General features: G+C 45.1%; 1 protein-coding gene across 5 annotated transcripts in view; it reads left to right on the top strand.

The window, feature by feature from the left end:
* The window catches only part of LOC139061254 (glycine receptor subunit alpha-3-like), a 293,459-nt gene that overhangs the window by 129,008 nt on the left and 152,176 nt on the right, over positions 1–12,275 (top strand). Inside the window, exon 1 of one of the 5 annotated variants that reach the window (XM_070540967.1) lies at positions 7,207–7,227. The exons of 3 other annotated variants lie outside the window; for them this stretch is intronic. The gene's annotated coding sequence lies outside the window, so the exon portion shown is untranslated. Of the gene's footprint in view, positions 1–7,206; positions 7,228–9,097; positions 9,569–12,275 lie in introns of those variants that run through there. One more of the 5 variants, XM_070540965.1, reaches the window with a different exon arrangement.

Here is a 12,275-nt window from a genome sequence, read left to right as displayed (position 1 = left end):
AACCTTTAATCTTTCAGTATGTGGTTGTTTTGGCAGTAAGGAAACGATAAGGCTGTTGAGCGTACGTTAGATAATTTAGCGGCCCACATTCCTTCTCTTGCTGTGGGGGATTTCTGACCAGTTCACGATAAAGGGTAACCAATACGGAGTCGTACGCAGAAGAACATAATACGCCCCGAGAGGTGCATGAATACATAGAGGGGGGAAATATGTGATTCCTAAAAACAAAGAAATAGTTCATTCACTCAACGTTGAAAGTGAGCGCACCTGCAAGGTTGGTTTCACCACCCGGCGATTTAGCGAAGAAACGCATATTCAAGACACGGCGTCTCTTATGGTCACTTCACATGTACAGACGACGTCTTCACTTGGGACCTTCATAACTTGTTGGCTATAATTTTCATGGCGCTAATATGGCTGAGAATAACACTAAGCATGTTAGTGAAACACGGCGAAGAAAATACACACAACAGAAAGTGGGAATAGCCGGGACATTGCTTAATGGCATACACATCAGCTTTACAATCACAAACTTGTTCTACACCAGTGCCACTTCAGAGGTGAAATATATTTCCGCAAGTGTTGCAGGTTATAAGTCGAAGATACGTGTCACCATTCTCAATGAGCAGTGGCTCTTCCTTCGGTGGAGTTTCTTGCTTCAAAAGTTTAAGATTACGCGCCTAGAATACATTTAGGGAGGAAAGACAAGCGCTAAGAGTTTCTTTAGTGCTGCAACGCAATATGCACCGAGAACAGCCTCGCGCATGCCTGCATCGCTTCTTCAAAGGATGATAAAGCGTGAATGAAGAGTTACCGCATATCAGAGTGGAAAAAACGCTCAAAAATCTACGCGTCAATTTTCAAAAACATCGCCTTCCCCCCCCCCCCCCACCCCCTGCGCCTTTCAAAGAAATATTTGCGCATCAATTTTATAGGGTTCATTTTCAAAGCACACACCCTTTTTTTCACATGTTTAGTGTTGTGACTTTAAAGTATTGAAGGTATGCTAAGACAAGTGGCACCGCTTTTGCGATATTCGTCAAGAAAAGCCTTCAGGCAGTGGGAGATTTGGCCTATGGGCACCTTTAAGCAGGAAAGTAATTTTAGTAAACAACGTCAACGGCAGAATTCACGTGCAGCTTGGTACGCATGATGACACAGTCATCCCTATTGTCCCGTTAATAGCTAAGACGTTGGCAAAGCCGGCCTAGTTCATTTGCGACTAAAAACACCAAAACATACAAAAAAGCCTCACTTCCAGTTTTTCCATAGTCTGCGATGCATATAGGAAATGAAACTCGTGTTTAAATTATCACGAGCGTTACACCCGTCTTGCTAAACCTTCGGAAGTGTTTTACACTTGCAGCAATTCAATTTTGCGCCTTAGTTCACCGAAACATCAACGGCGGTTCCAGCTCTTTGTCGCGATGGGTTCATTCCCAGGCAAGTGTTAACAGCGCAAAATGTAGGAGGGACGCGAGACGTGAACCCGACGCCACAAGCTCTGACTTTCAATAACGTTTATTTGAAAGAAACACGGCTTCTTATACATTTGCCCACACGTGTCACACACACATCATTGCACATCATGTGAAACACGCAATTTGTCGCTATCAAGATAATGATTACACTTGCAAAAGCTCAAGTTCTATTTCTTCTTTTTTTTGTTAGCAATAAGGTAGACGGGCTCACACATTGCTCACGAAGTCTGGTTATCTCGGCTACCTCACTAATCTCCCGAACCAGCTGGTCATTGTGTTTTTCAGGACTTCACAGCATCTAAATTCTGCGGCACAAGCTTTAGAGGGGCAATCCTTGACGTGGATACCTAGATTCCTGTTCGCCTGCTCGACGTTAAGTTTATGTTCTTTTAGTCTTTCGTTTGTGCACCTTCCAGTTTTCCCTACGTACTTTTTCCCACATCTCAAAGGTGTAGAACACACCACGGCTTCTGCGCAATCCACAAAGCGGCTCTCGGGATATATCGTGCATCCTTGCTGCTTCATAGGTTCTTCTGAATTGACGCGTCGGCAGAGGCTTTTCAGTTTTTCCGGTGCAGTGAGCGAACCATTAACTCAACATTAACAGCGCATGTGGTGTCTTCTCGTCTCGTGTCCCTTCTACGTAACGCGCTGTTAACACCAGGATGCTATTCTAGCTGATATTCAAGCGAAACACCAGTGCCAGGGTGGGATATCTAAAATAAAATGATGAAGATTAGTACGGAAGAATGGGGGGTGGAGGGGTGCGGATCAGCAATGTAGACATGTTCGCAAATCCCACCTTACTTATCTTCAGCCACCTTTATAATATATCTGCTAATTCTTTGGAAATGACATTGTTCCATATATTTGCACTAAAAGACATTGCACCTGAAGATAATGTGGGAAGAAAGCCTAACCTCTTAGAGACCTCTTACGCCATATCCTCCTCTTGGGCTCGTACACAACCACTAACGCTTAGCCTTCTTTCTTCGCCCAACCTCTTTGAGTAAAAAAATGGACGGTTCAGTTCACCCTTTGATCATTTACGTTGATGTAAGCAGCAAGCCGTAAGCCTCAATGACAGGGTCAGTATTGGTATGAGAACGTGTGATAAAGAGCTGATCGGGTGTCAGACATAACTTCGCGAATCATTTGCCAAATTGGAAGTTTCGCTAACCTAGCGCAGCCACGCTTCTTTTTAATGCCAGTCATGTCCACCGCAACTCAGTGCCTTCAATGTTGCCACACAGTGCGTAAAAGGATTCGCGCTAGCGAAAACACCACCTGCGCCTCTAGTAGGCAATAGAGAAAACGAGAAGCAGTAAATTTTTGCTAGAAGCGTGTTCATCAGGCAGCCGGGAGTCCAAGTACATACATCACACAAATGCGCCGTAGTCTCTAGCGTTAACACATGCCCAAAGGAAAAAGCATGAATGAGAAGAGAACAATTTGTTTGGCGTGATCGGAGGTAAAAATATGGTCTTGGCCTCCTTTTCACTGATGGTCACATCTATTCTCGATCACGATGCAGAATGTCTAGGCGGGCATGGTTCCGAAATCATCATTGCAGATGACATCTCAGGAGAAGTCTCTCATAAGCATAATTCCCCGAAGAGGTAAATACTAAGCCAACGAGACTAATTAGGTGCCCATGATGGTACCAACTTAACATACAGAGAGTCCATCTTTTTTTCCTTTTCTGTCCCGGCAACTGCAGGTTTCATATCTTCAATCCATGCCGAGCACTGAGCCTGCGTGCTTTCTGTGTTGGTGTAATCCAACTCTTCATAGCAGTAGCGTGTGATGTTCTCGCTGAAGTGAAGGAAGTGGGCCTTTATACTTTCATGTAGTATTCTTCCTCTGGCAGGATCATGCAGATCTATAAGGGTCATTTATTAGAATTTTGAATTCAAACCAACCGCTAGCTTTGGCCAGCACTCGACAGTCTTTCTGGCTTGAGGCATTTTGTTCTGGATCAAAGTGGTCTAGCGAATACCATGAAACTATTTGCATAGGGCCTAACTAACTAACACACTAGCTTATTAAATAACAAACTAACCGATGGGGCCAAAATGTTTTCGCTACATTTCGGAAAAAGCATGAGCTTCAGGGTATAGAAGTTAACTATTCGCTAACAAACCTAAAGTTTAGACAGTCTTTCTTACCTATACATCTTCACAGCCTTTAGAGAAGAAAATGGAAATGCACGTGCACATACCAGGACAAATATACGGGGCTTATTTCCTGAGACATGTCATAGGTATTCAAGGGGAATGCATCCGGTATTATATGAAGGTTCATGTAGCAAAACAGTGGTACCAGAATTGACAGAAAAAAAGTAACTGCTACAGTTTGAAGCCAGAAATGTACAGCACAGAATGATCCCTGCCATATCGGAAGTTGCCTTATTGAGTTCGGAAACTAACAATGTGTCTATCCACTTACAACAGAAATAATAACATCATTATGGCGTTCCAGAAATAGAAATCCTCGCTACTCAAGCTATGAAGTTATACCGCTTTAAAGTAGCGCGTAGATTTGGAAAAGTTGTTGGGCAGTGCTGTGCGTTATTGCATCGATTTCGACAGCCTGCGGATGTACATTCTTTGTCAAAACTGCGCGGGCTAGTCGGCCTGATCGCAACGTATTCCGTTTGACTGTGTTGTGTGGATCTCGTGCCATTCGCGACACTCCACACGTTTGCATGCTGAATACGGGAATTCTTTTACCTCAAGATTTTGGAACTTGTAGCATACCGCAGCAACTGTGTCATTAGCGATTTCTGGCCTGTGACCTCCAGCGTGGCAACGCGGGCATCTCAGGCAACGTAGTCCGTACATTACATGCGAAAGACTGTATATTAGCGGTACTTGGGACGAATCCTTTGAATATATGTTTATTTTTTATAGCGTAACTCTTCGTCCTTCAGTGTGCAGACAAACTTAAGTACCGAGAACATTTTCGCTGTGGCGTCATCAAATTTTCGTGGCTCCGGTAGGTGATCGAACCCGAGGCCTAAGTTTCCAGTGGCAAAAAAAAAAACTCCTGTGAAAGAAGACACAGACCTAAAAGTGAAACAGGGAAACGGAGACGCGATGTGATCGCGACATCTTGCATGAAGCATATTTGCATTTTAACGCGCTGTTTACAGAACAAGGCAAATTGCTTCGGGCTAGTAGGTAATCCACTGCGCTTGGATTTTCGACGCGGTTCTTTATGACGACACTTCGAGCGTTTGTGTTCTCATTTGTGTGTTTGTGTGTATGTGCGCGTGTGTGTGCGCGTGTGTGTGCGCGTGAGCGACCCAGATACCAAATACGAATATACTGTAAATTCTTTTGATGGATTGCGCATTACTCCAAGGAAACATTCCTGGGCTTGTTGTTGGCGTTTGATAGAAATTCATTTCCGACGCAATAGGAGACACTCCACCTATACGCACAAATCGCTTTTGTGTGTTGTTATTCTAGCGTCTGTCTGCCTCTCCTTCACACCCAAATATAGTGTTTACTTGGAGGAATGCGTGCAAGTGGCACAATTGAGAATCCCAGGCGGCAACCGTGGCTGTGTGGACTTGTCACGTCGTTCTTTTTTTCCGCATTCACCTTTGTCTTCATTTTCTCGTTGAGGGCTACAGAGTCTCCGCATCTTCCATTCCTTCGTTCTCCACTTGCCTACTTCTTTCGAGTGCCTGTACCAGCGCACTAACAATGTCTTTATTTTTATTTTCACATACGAAAACAAAAATGGATGGCCTTAAAAGGATAACATTGTTCGTCGGGCTGCTGTCGTATGGTTTTCCCCTAAGGCGCAATAGTAAGAAAGCACGTATGTGCTCTCGGTTATTTTTGTATGCACGCACTGCATATTTTGTTAAGCCCGGTCCATCAATACAATTACCTGCTATACTATGGCGCCTTCGTTTAAAAAAAAATGCGGCAAGATATCTCATTCGCTCGTGCCCCATCTTATGTCAGCAAACGTGTATAAAAGTGCAGTGTTGTACAAACAGCCTCCAGTATGTAAGCATTACTGTAAAAACTGAAAGATATAATATTTTTGGACCCAATTGCTAGCCAGTGACGAAACACCGGGCATCCAGTCTGTATGAGGAAGCAGCTTCAAAGAGCAGCGCAATGTAGGTAAGACGCCTTGCTCAATTGTTTTGCTGACACACCTAAGTTTTTTGATTGAGGCTAATACGCGCCGTCGTGCGTCCTAAATTCTAATTGCTAACTGTAAAAGACCCCTAGCCTATTTATTAGGAACTCACAATTAAGTTTTCCAATCAATTGCTTACTTATCTTGCAGCAACTTTTCTCTTTTTTTTTTCATTTTCAACATCACTGCCATATTTTCTTTTTCTTTGTGCATTCATAAACGCGGAATGGAAAGATATTTTTCTAGAGAAGGTCGAAAGCATAGCTTTTCCTTTCTCAAGACGTATTAGGCGAATGCAGAGGTGAGGGGTTGTAAAATGCACAAAACATTGTCGACACATTACGTCTTTCAAATCGACAATCAATTTTTGAAGCGGCTTTTCGGGCATGCGCGCCTGTCTGCTAGTTACTTCGGGTTGGATGTTTCACTTTGAAGATTGCTCACAGATGAAAACACCTCCACTTGCTAATAGTCTTATCACCATCATCACTTTGCAAACAATTGTTCGGGAAATAATTCGTGCGATATTCACTGATGTTCTACCCAGTGCGGTCCCGAAGGGCGTAAAGGATGTCCTCTAGCAAAATGCAGTACAGAAAACAAGGGCAGGCCAAATTTTTGAATATCAGGAACAATGAATGCATATTTTGTTGTTTTTTCACCAATACAACGCGAAAAATAAAAATAAAATACAAGAATGGTTACCGCGAACCACTAATTTAGTTATGCCGAACTTCAGTGGAAGTACATGTTGCTGCGCTAGTCGGTTAATATTGCTGAGTAGACGATTAATATGATTTCTTGGCGCAAACAAGGAAGGATGGAAATGAAAAAGTCGAGCGCCATGTTGGGTTTCTTTCCGATCAACACTGCTACGAACAACTTCTGGTAAAAAACAATTATCTGCATGACCTCCTTTGGATTTTTTTTCTTTTTTAAAAGGAGTCCAGTCTCAGATAAAACGTTTATGTATTTCGACGCTTCCCGGAATTCTTTCACGTGACTGATAGTTTTGATGATGTGTGTTGTTTTGTGGCGCAAGGGCCAGGTTTGGCCAAAGAGCGCCATGACTGGTGGTAGTGTTAATGATGTATTATGGAAGATGTGACTTGGCTGTAAAGTGGCCTAAAAATGGTCGCTGTAAATGCGTAAAATCTATGTACTATAAAATAATGGCGATGAATAATGACTAAGACTGTGAAGATTAAAATCCATCGTAAAAGAATGATGCATTGTTTAAAATATGCGAGACGTTGAATTTCTTACAGCACTACAGCCTCGCCAGAGCCCTTGAACCACAAGGGCTTAGAGGCATGTGCTTATTCAAATTATCGCAGCAGCATCCTCTGAAGAGAGGAAGTGCTACGAACGTGTGGGGCTAATAACATGAAACACAACATCTTCCAAAAAACCTAAGACGGCGTTGGTGTCAAAGAGTGGTTCTGGACCAAGTAACATAACAGGATGAAGGGGGATGTGGTGCCTGTATGCTAAGAGAAAGTGTTTTTTTCTTTCGGGTTCGGCTTCCCGACACTCCAGTAGGACGTGGAGGACGGTCAGCCTCTCCCCGCATCTACCACAGGTTGGTGGCTCGTTTCCCGTGAGTAAGAAGTTGTGTGTGCCAAAAGTGTGTCCTATTCTTAGACGGCAGAATAGGACATCTGTCCTGCGGGATTTTGTTACAGGAGGCCAGAAACCTAATTGTGGTTTTATTACATGCAGTTTATTATTTATTTCTTCGTCCCACATGCGTTGCCAGTGGTTTCGTAGTTTCCTTCTTAAGAAAGGCTTCAGGTCTGTGACAGGGACCGAAGCAGTAGAGTTAGCTGCATGCGATGAGATTGATGTGGCCATCTGGTCTGCTAGAACGTTTCCCTCGATGCCCCTATGTCCAGGCACCCAGCATATGATCACATGTTGCTTAGATATATATGCTTTGCACAGTGCGGAGTAGAGTTCAACAAATACTGGATTTTTGTGATTACAGAAAGACATCAAGGCCTTCACAACACTGAGGGAGTCCGTATATGTAACTGATTTCGGGAGTTGTGATTTGTTTATATGCTTTACGGCCGAGAGCAGTGCGTAGGCCTCAGCCGTAAAGATACTAGTTTCCGGGTGCAGTACGTCGGATTCCGAGAAGGATGGACCGACGGCTGCATAGAACACCCCGTCGTGTGACTTTGATGCGTCGGTGTAGAACTCCGTGCAGGAGTATTTGTGCTGGAGTTCCCGGAAATGCATCTTGATTTCAATCTCTGGAGCATGCTTTGTCACTTCCACGAAAGATATATCACATTGTATGAGCTGCCACTCCCAAGGAGGTAGCAGCTTGGCTGGATGCATTAGGCGAAGCTCAAGGAGTGGAACGTGCATTTCTTCACTAAGCTCCCTCACTCGTAGCGAGAAAGGCTTTCTTACAGAGGGGCGATTATGGAAAAGGGTAGTGCAGGTCATATCGTTAACAGTGTTAAAACATGGATGTTGTTGATTGGATTGTATTTTAAGGAAATATGTAAGGTTGATATAAGTTCTCTGTAGATGGAGGGACCATTCATTTGATTCCGCGTATAAGCTTTGAATCGGGCTCGTTCTGAAAGCACCAGTGGCTAACCGGATACCTAGATGGTGAACAGGATCTAGCATCTTTAGCGCGCTGGGGGCGGCAGAGTGATAAATAACGGCGCCATAGTCTAGTCGCGATCGAATGAGGCTTTTATAGAGATTCATTAAGCACTTTCTGTCACTACCCCATGTAGTCTGGGATAGAAGTTTGATTATATTCATTGTTTTCAGACATTTTTCTTTTAGATATTTAATGTGGGGGACGAAAGTGAGTCTGTAGTCAAGTATGACACCTAGGAATTTGTGCTGTTTGCTGATAGGTATTCGTTGTCCACACAGTTCTAAGGAAGGATCCGGAACCACGCCTCTCTTTCTTGTAAAAAGAACGCAAGAGCTTTTGATAGGATTGATCTTAAATCCATTCTTGTCTGCCCACACTGAGACTTTATTCAGGCCATGCTGTACCTGTCTCTCGCAGACTGCGAGGTTACAAGATTTGAAAGCTATTTGAATGTCGTCCACGTAGACAGAGTAAAAGATGGTGGGTGGTAGTGAAGCACGAAGCGTGTTCATTTTCACGATAAATAGCGAGCAGCTGAGCACGCCTCCTTGGGGTACACCCGTTTCTTGCGTAAAAGGACGTGAGAGTGCATTGCCGACTTTTACCCGGAAGGTACGATTTGACAGATAGCTTTTTATTATATTATGCATATTACCGTGGATGCCCATTTCTGACAAGTCTCTTAAGATTCCGTAACGCCACGTCGTATCGTACGCCTTCTCCATATCGAGGAATATGGATAAGAAGAATTGTTTGTGTACAAATGCGTCCCGGATATTTGCTTCTACACGTACAAGGTGGTCAGTTGTGGAGCGTCCTTCTCGGAAGCCGCACTGATAAGGATCAAGAATTTTGCTCTGTTCAAGGAAAAAGATGAGTCGCCGATTTATCATTTTTTCGAACACCTTACAAAGGCAACTTGTGAGGGCTATCGGGCGATAACTTGCCACTGAGGAAGGGTCTTTGCCTTGTTTCAAAACAGGGACTACAATGGCTTCCTTCCACGCGGTTGGAAGGTACCCTGCATCCCAGATGGTGTTGAAAAGTGTGAGTAGTGTAAGTTGGGTGTCTTTATGTAAGTTTTTGATCATTTCATACATGATTCTGTCAGATCCCGGGGCAGAGCTCTTGCATGCGCTCAAGGCAGCTCTCAACTCGGCAATGCTAAAAGGACAATTGTATGGTTCATTCTGTTGACATTTTCTCATGAGTGGCTTACGTTCTTCTATTTGTTTATATTTCAGAAAGGATTGCGAGTAATGGTTGGCACTTGACACGCTCTCAAAGTGCTCCCCAAGTGAGTCCGCCTGATCTTGTAGGGTATCGCCTTCTGTGTTTACCAAAGGGAGTGCATGTGCTTGTCGCCCTCTTATCCTATTGACCCTGTTCCAAGCTTTCGCCTCATCTCTGAACGAGTTCATACTTGATAGAAACTTCTGCCAACTTTCTCGTCTGGCCTGTCGGCGGGTTCGCCTGCCTTCGGATTTTACTTTTTTAAAGTTGACTAGATTTTCTGCAGTGGGAGAAGCGCGTAGCAACCCCCACGCCCTGTTCTGTTTTTTACGAGCGATCCTACAATCGTCGTTCCACCATGGGACACGCCGTTTGCAGGCCAAGCCTTTTACTTCTGATATGCATTTATATGCGACATCTATTATGAATGCTGTAAAAAACTCGACTGCAGCGTCAATTTCTAATGAAGACAGGTCAGCCCATGAGATACTAGTTAGAGATCGAAATTTCTCCCAATCAGCTGTCTCAATCTTCCACCTAGGAGCGTATGGTGGATATTCGTTTTCTTTATATGATCTTAGCAGTATAGGGAAGTGATCGCTACCGTAAGGGTTGTCGGTAACTTCCCATTCAAGTTCAGGCAGTACAGACGGGGAGACTATACTGAGATCTATTGACGAAAAGGATCGGTTTGCAAGAGAGTAATATGTGGGCTCTTTTTTATTGAGAAGGCACGCTCCAGAAGAGAAAAGGAACTGTTCAACAAGGCGACCTCGCGCATCTATACGAGAGTCGCCCCACAGGGAGCTGTGCGCATTGAAATCGCCAAGAACAGCATAAGGTTCTGGCAATTGATCGATCAAGGAGTGAAATTCATGTTTGTTCAGTTGGTAATGCGGGGGTATGTAAAGGGAGCAAATGGTGATGAGTTTGTTTAGTAGGACAACTCGAACCGCCACTGCTTCAAGGGGCGTTTGTAGCTGTAAATGTTGACATGCAATACTTCTATGAGTAAGAATCGCAACACCACCCGATGATGCGACGGCATCATCGCGATCTTTGCGAAACGTCAGATACGTACGGAGAAAGTTTGTGTGTTTAGATTTTAAGTGCGTTTCCTGTAAACACAGCACTTTTGGATTATGTTTGTGGATGAGTTCTTGCAAATCATCAAGGTTTCTAAGGAGACCTCTGATGTTCCATTGGATGATTTGTGTATCCATGTTTAAGGTGAATTGGTGCTGTGTTTACGGAGACGGAGTGGATGCCTTATAGTACAGAGCCCTTTCGAGGCCCTGTAATAGGTGTTTTGTTCTTTCTGAAGCGTTCGAGCGATTCTCGACGCTCCTTAGGCGTTTGGTGCGCCTTGGGGTCAGGTGTAGTGTCCATTGCCTCGTGTGAGGCGCCGGACAAGCGCTCTTGCGAGCGAGAGGTTTTCAGAGGGAGTCCCGCCTTGGAGGGCAAGACCCCTGCGCCCACCAGCCCGGAGGTCGATGGGGTACCCTGAGGGATTTGGCTGCGCTGGACGTTGCCAGCGCTGGAAGGGGCCTCGGAAGTTGGGGCAGCCTCGGCTGCACCCACCTTTGGGGTGGATGGTCCCTTCTCCTCGGTTGACGGAGCAGCGCTAGCTGCAACCGCCGCGGGGGCAGATGGCGTAACTGCCGACTCACTGCCTGTGGGTCTGACAGCCGCCGGAGGCCGTTGCGACGCTGCCCCCTTACGCGCCACATCGGCAAAGCTGCTCTTAGACAGGTATGACACCCGCCTACGTGCCTCCTTGAAAGATATATTTTCTTTGACTTTGATTGTCACAATCTCTTTTTCTCTTTTCCAGGATGGGCAGGCGCGCGAATATGCGGCGTGCTCGCCATCACAGTTGACACAATGTGGAGTCTTCTGGCATGTTTCGGAGGAATGTTCAGTGTCACTACACTTGGCACATGTCAGCCGGCCTCGACAGTTCTGTGAACTGTGGCCGAACCTTTGGCACTTAAAGCATCTGAGAGGATTTGGCACGTATGGCCTAACACGAAGTTTGATATAACCGGCCTCGATGGACTCGGGGAGGACACTTGAACCGAACGTGAGTATAAGGTGTTTCGTGTTGATCTCTTTACCGTCTCGCCTGATCTTAATTCGCTTAACATTTATTACATTCTGTTCACTGAAGCCCTCCAAGAGTTCAGCTTCAGTGAGCTCTAGCATGTCATCGTCCGAGACAACGCCGCGGGTGGTGTTCATGGTACGGTGCGGAGTTACTGTTATTTGGGTTTCGCCAAATGAGACGAGTTTCGGCAGTTTCTCGTACTGCTTCTTATCGTGGAGCTCCAAGAGAAGATCACCGCTTGTCATTCTCGACGCCTTATATCCTGTTCCAAAAACTTCAGTTAAAGACTTCGAAACAAGGAACGGTGAGATGTTACGCACTAGTTTGTCTGGGTTTTCTGAATGGATCACATGATATTTTGGAAAGTTCTGGACTTGTCGTCCGAAAAACTGAAAGAGATCTTCGGTGCGCCCTCGTTTGTGAGGGCGATCAGGGAGTTTAGGAAAAGCGTTTTCCATGAGTACAGTAGGGTTTTCGGCCGCGATGCCGACCACCCACCATGGAGCCCAACAGGGGGACGTGACAGGAGTTCCTGCTAGAGAGACCCTGCCAACGCCAGCCGTACATCGCTGCTATAACCAAATACAGCATAACCAAGGCTGGCTAGCTACACAAGGTTAACCCTTGCCGCCGGGAAACTAGGAAGTGAGGAGAAGTAATGAGA

This window comes from Dermacentor albipictus, chromosome 6 (genome assembly GCF_038994185.2).
Source record: "Dermacentor albipictus isolate Rhodes 1998 colony chromosome 6, USDA_Dalb.pri_finalv2, whole genome shotgun sequence".
In the NCBI taxonomy this organism is placed as follows: Eukaryota; Metazoa; Arthropoda; class Arachnida; order Ixodida; family Ixodidae; genus Dermacentor; species Dermacentor albipictus.
The sequence above is the reverse complement of the archived record's forward strand: the minus strand, read 5'-3'. Positions and strand labels throughout refer to the sequence as shown.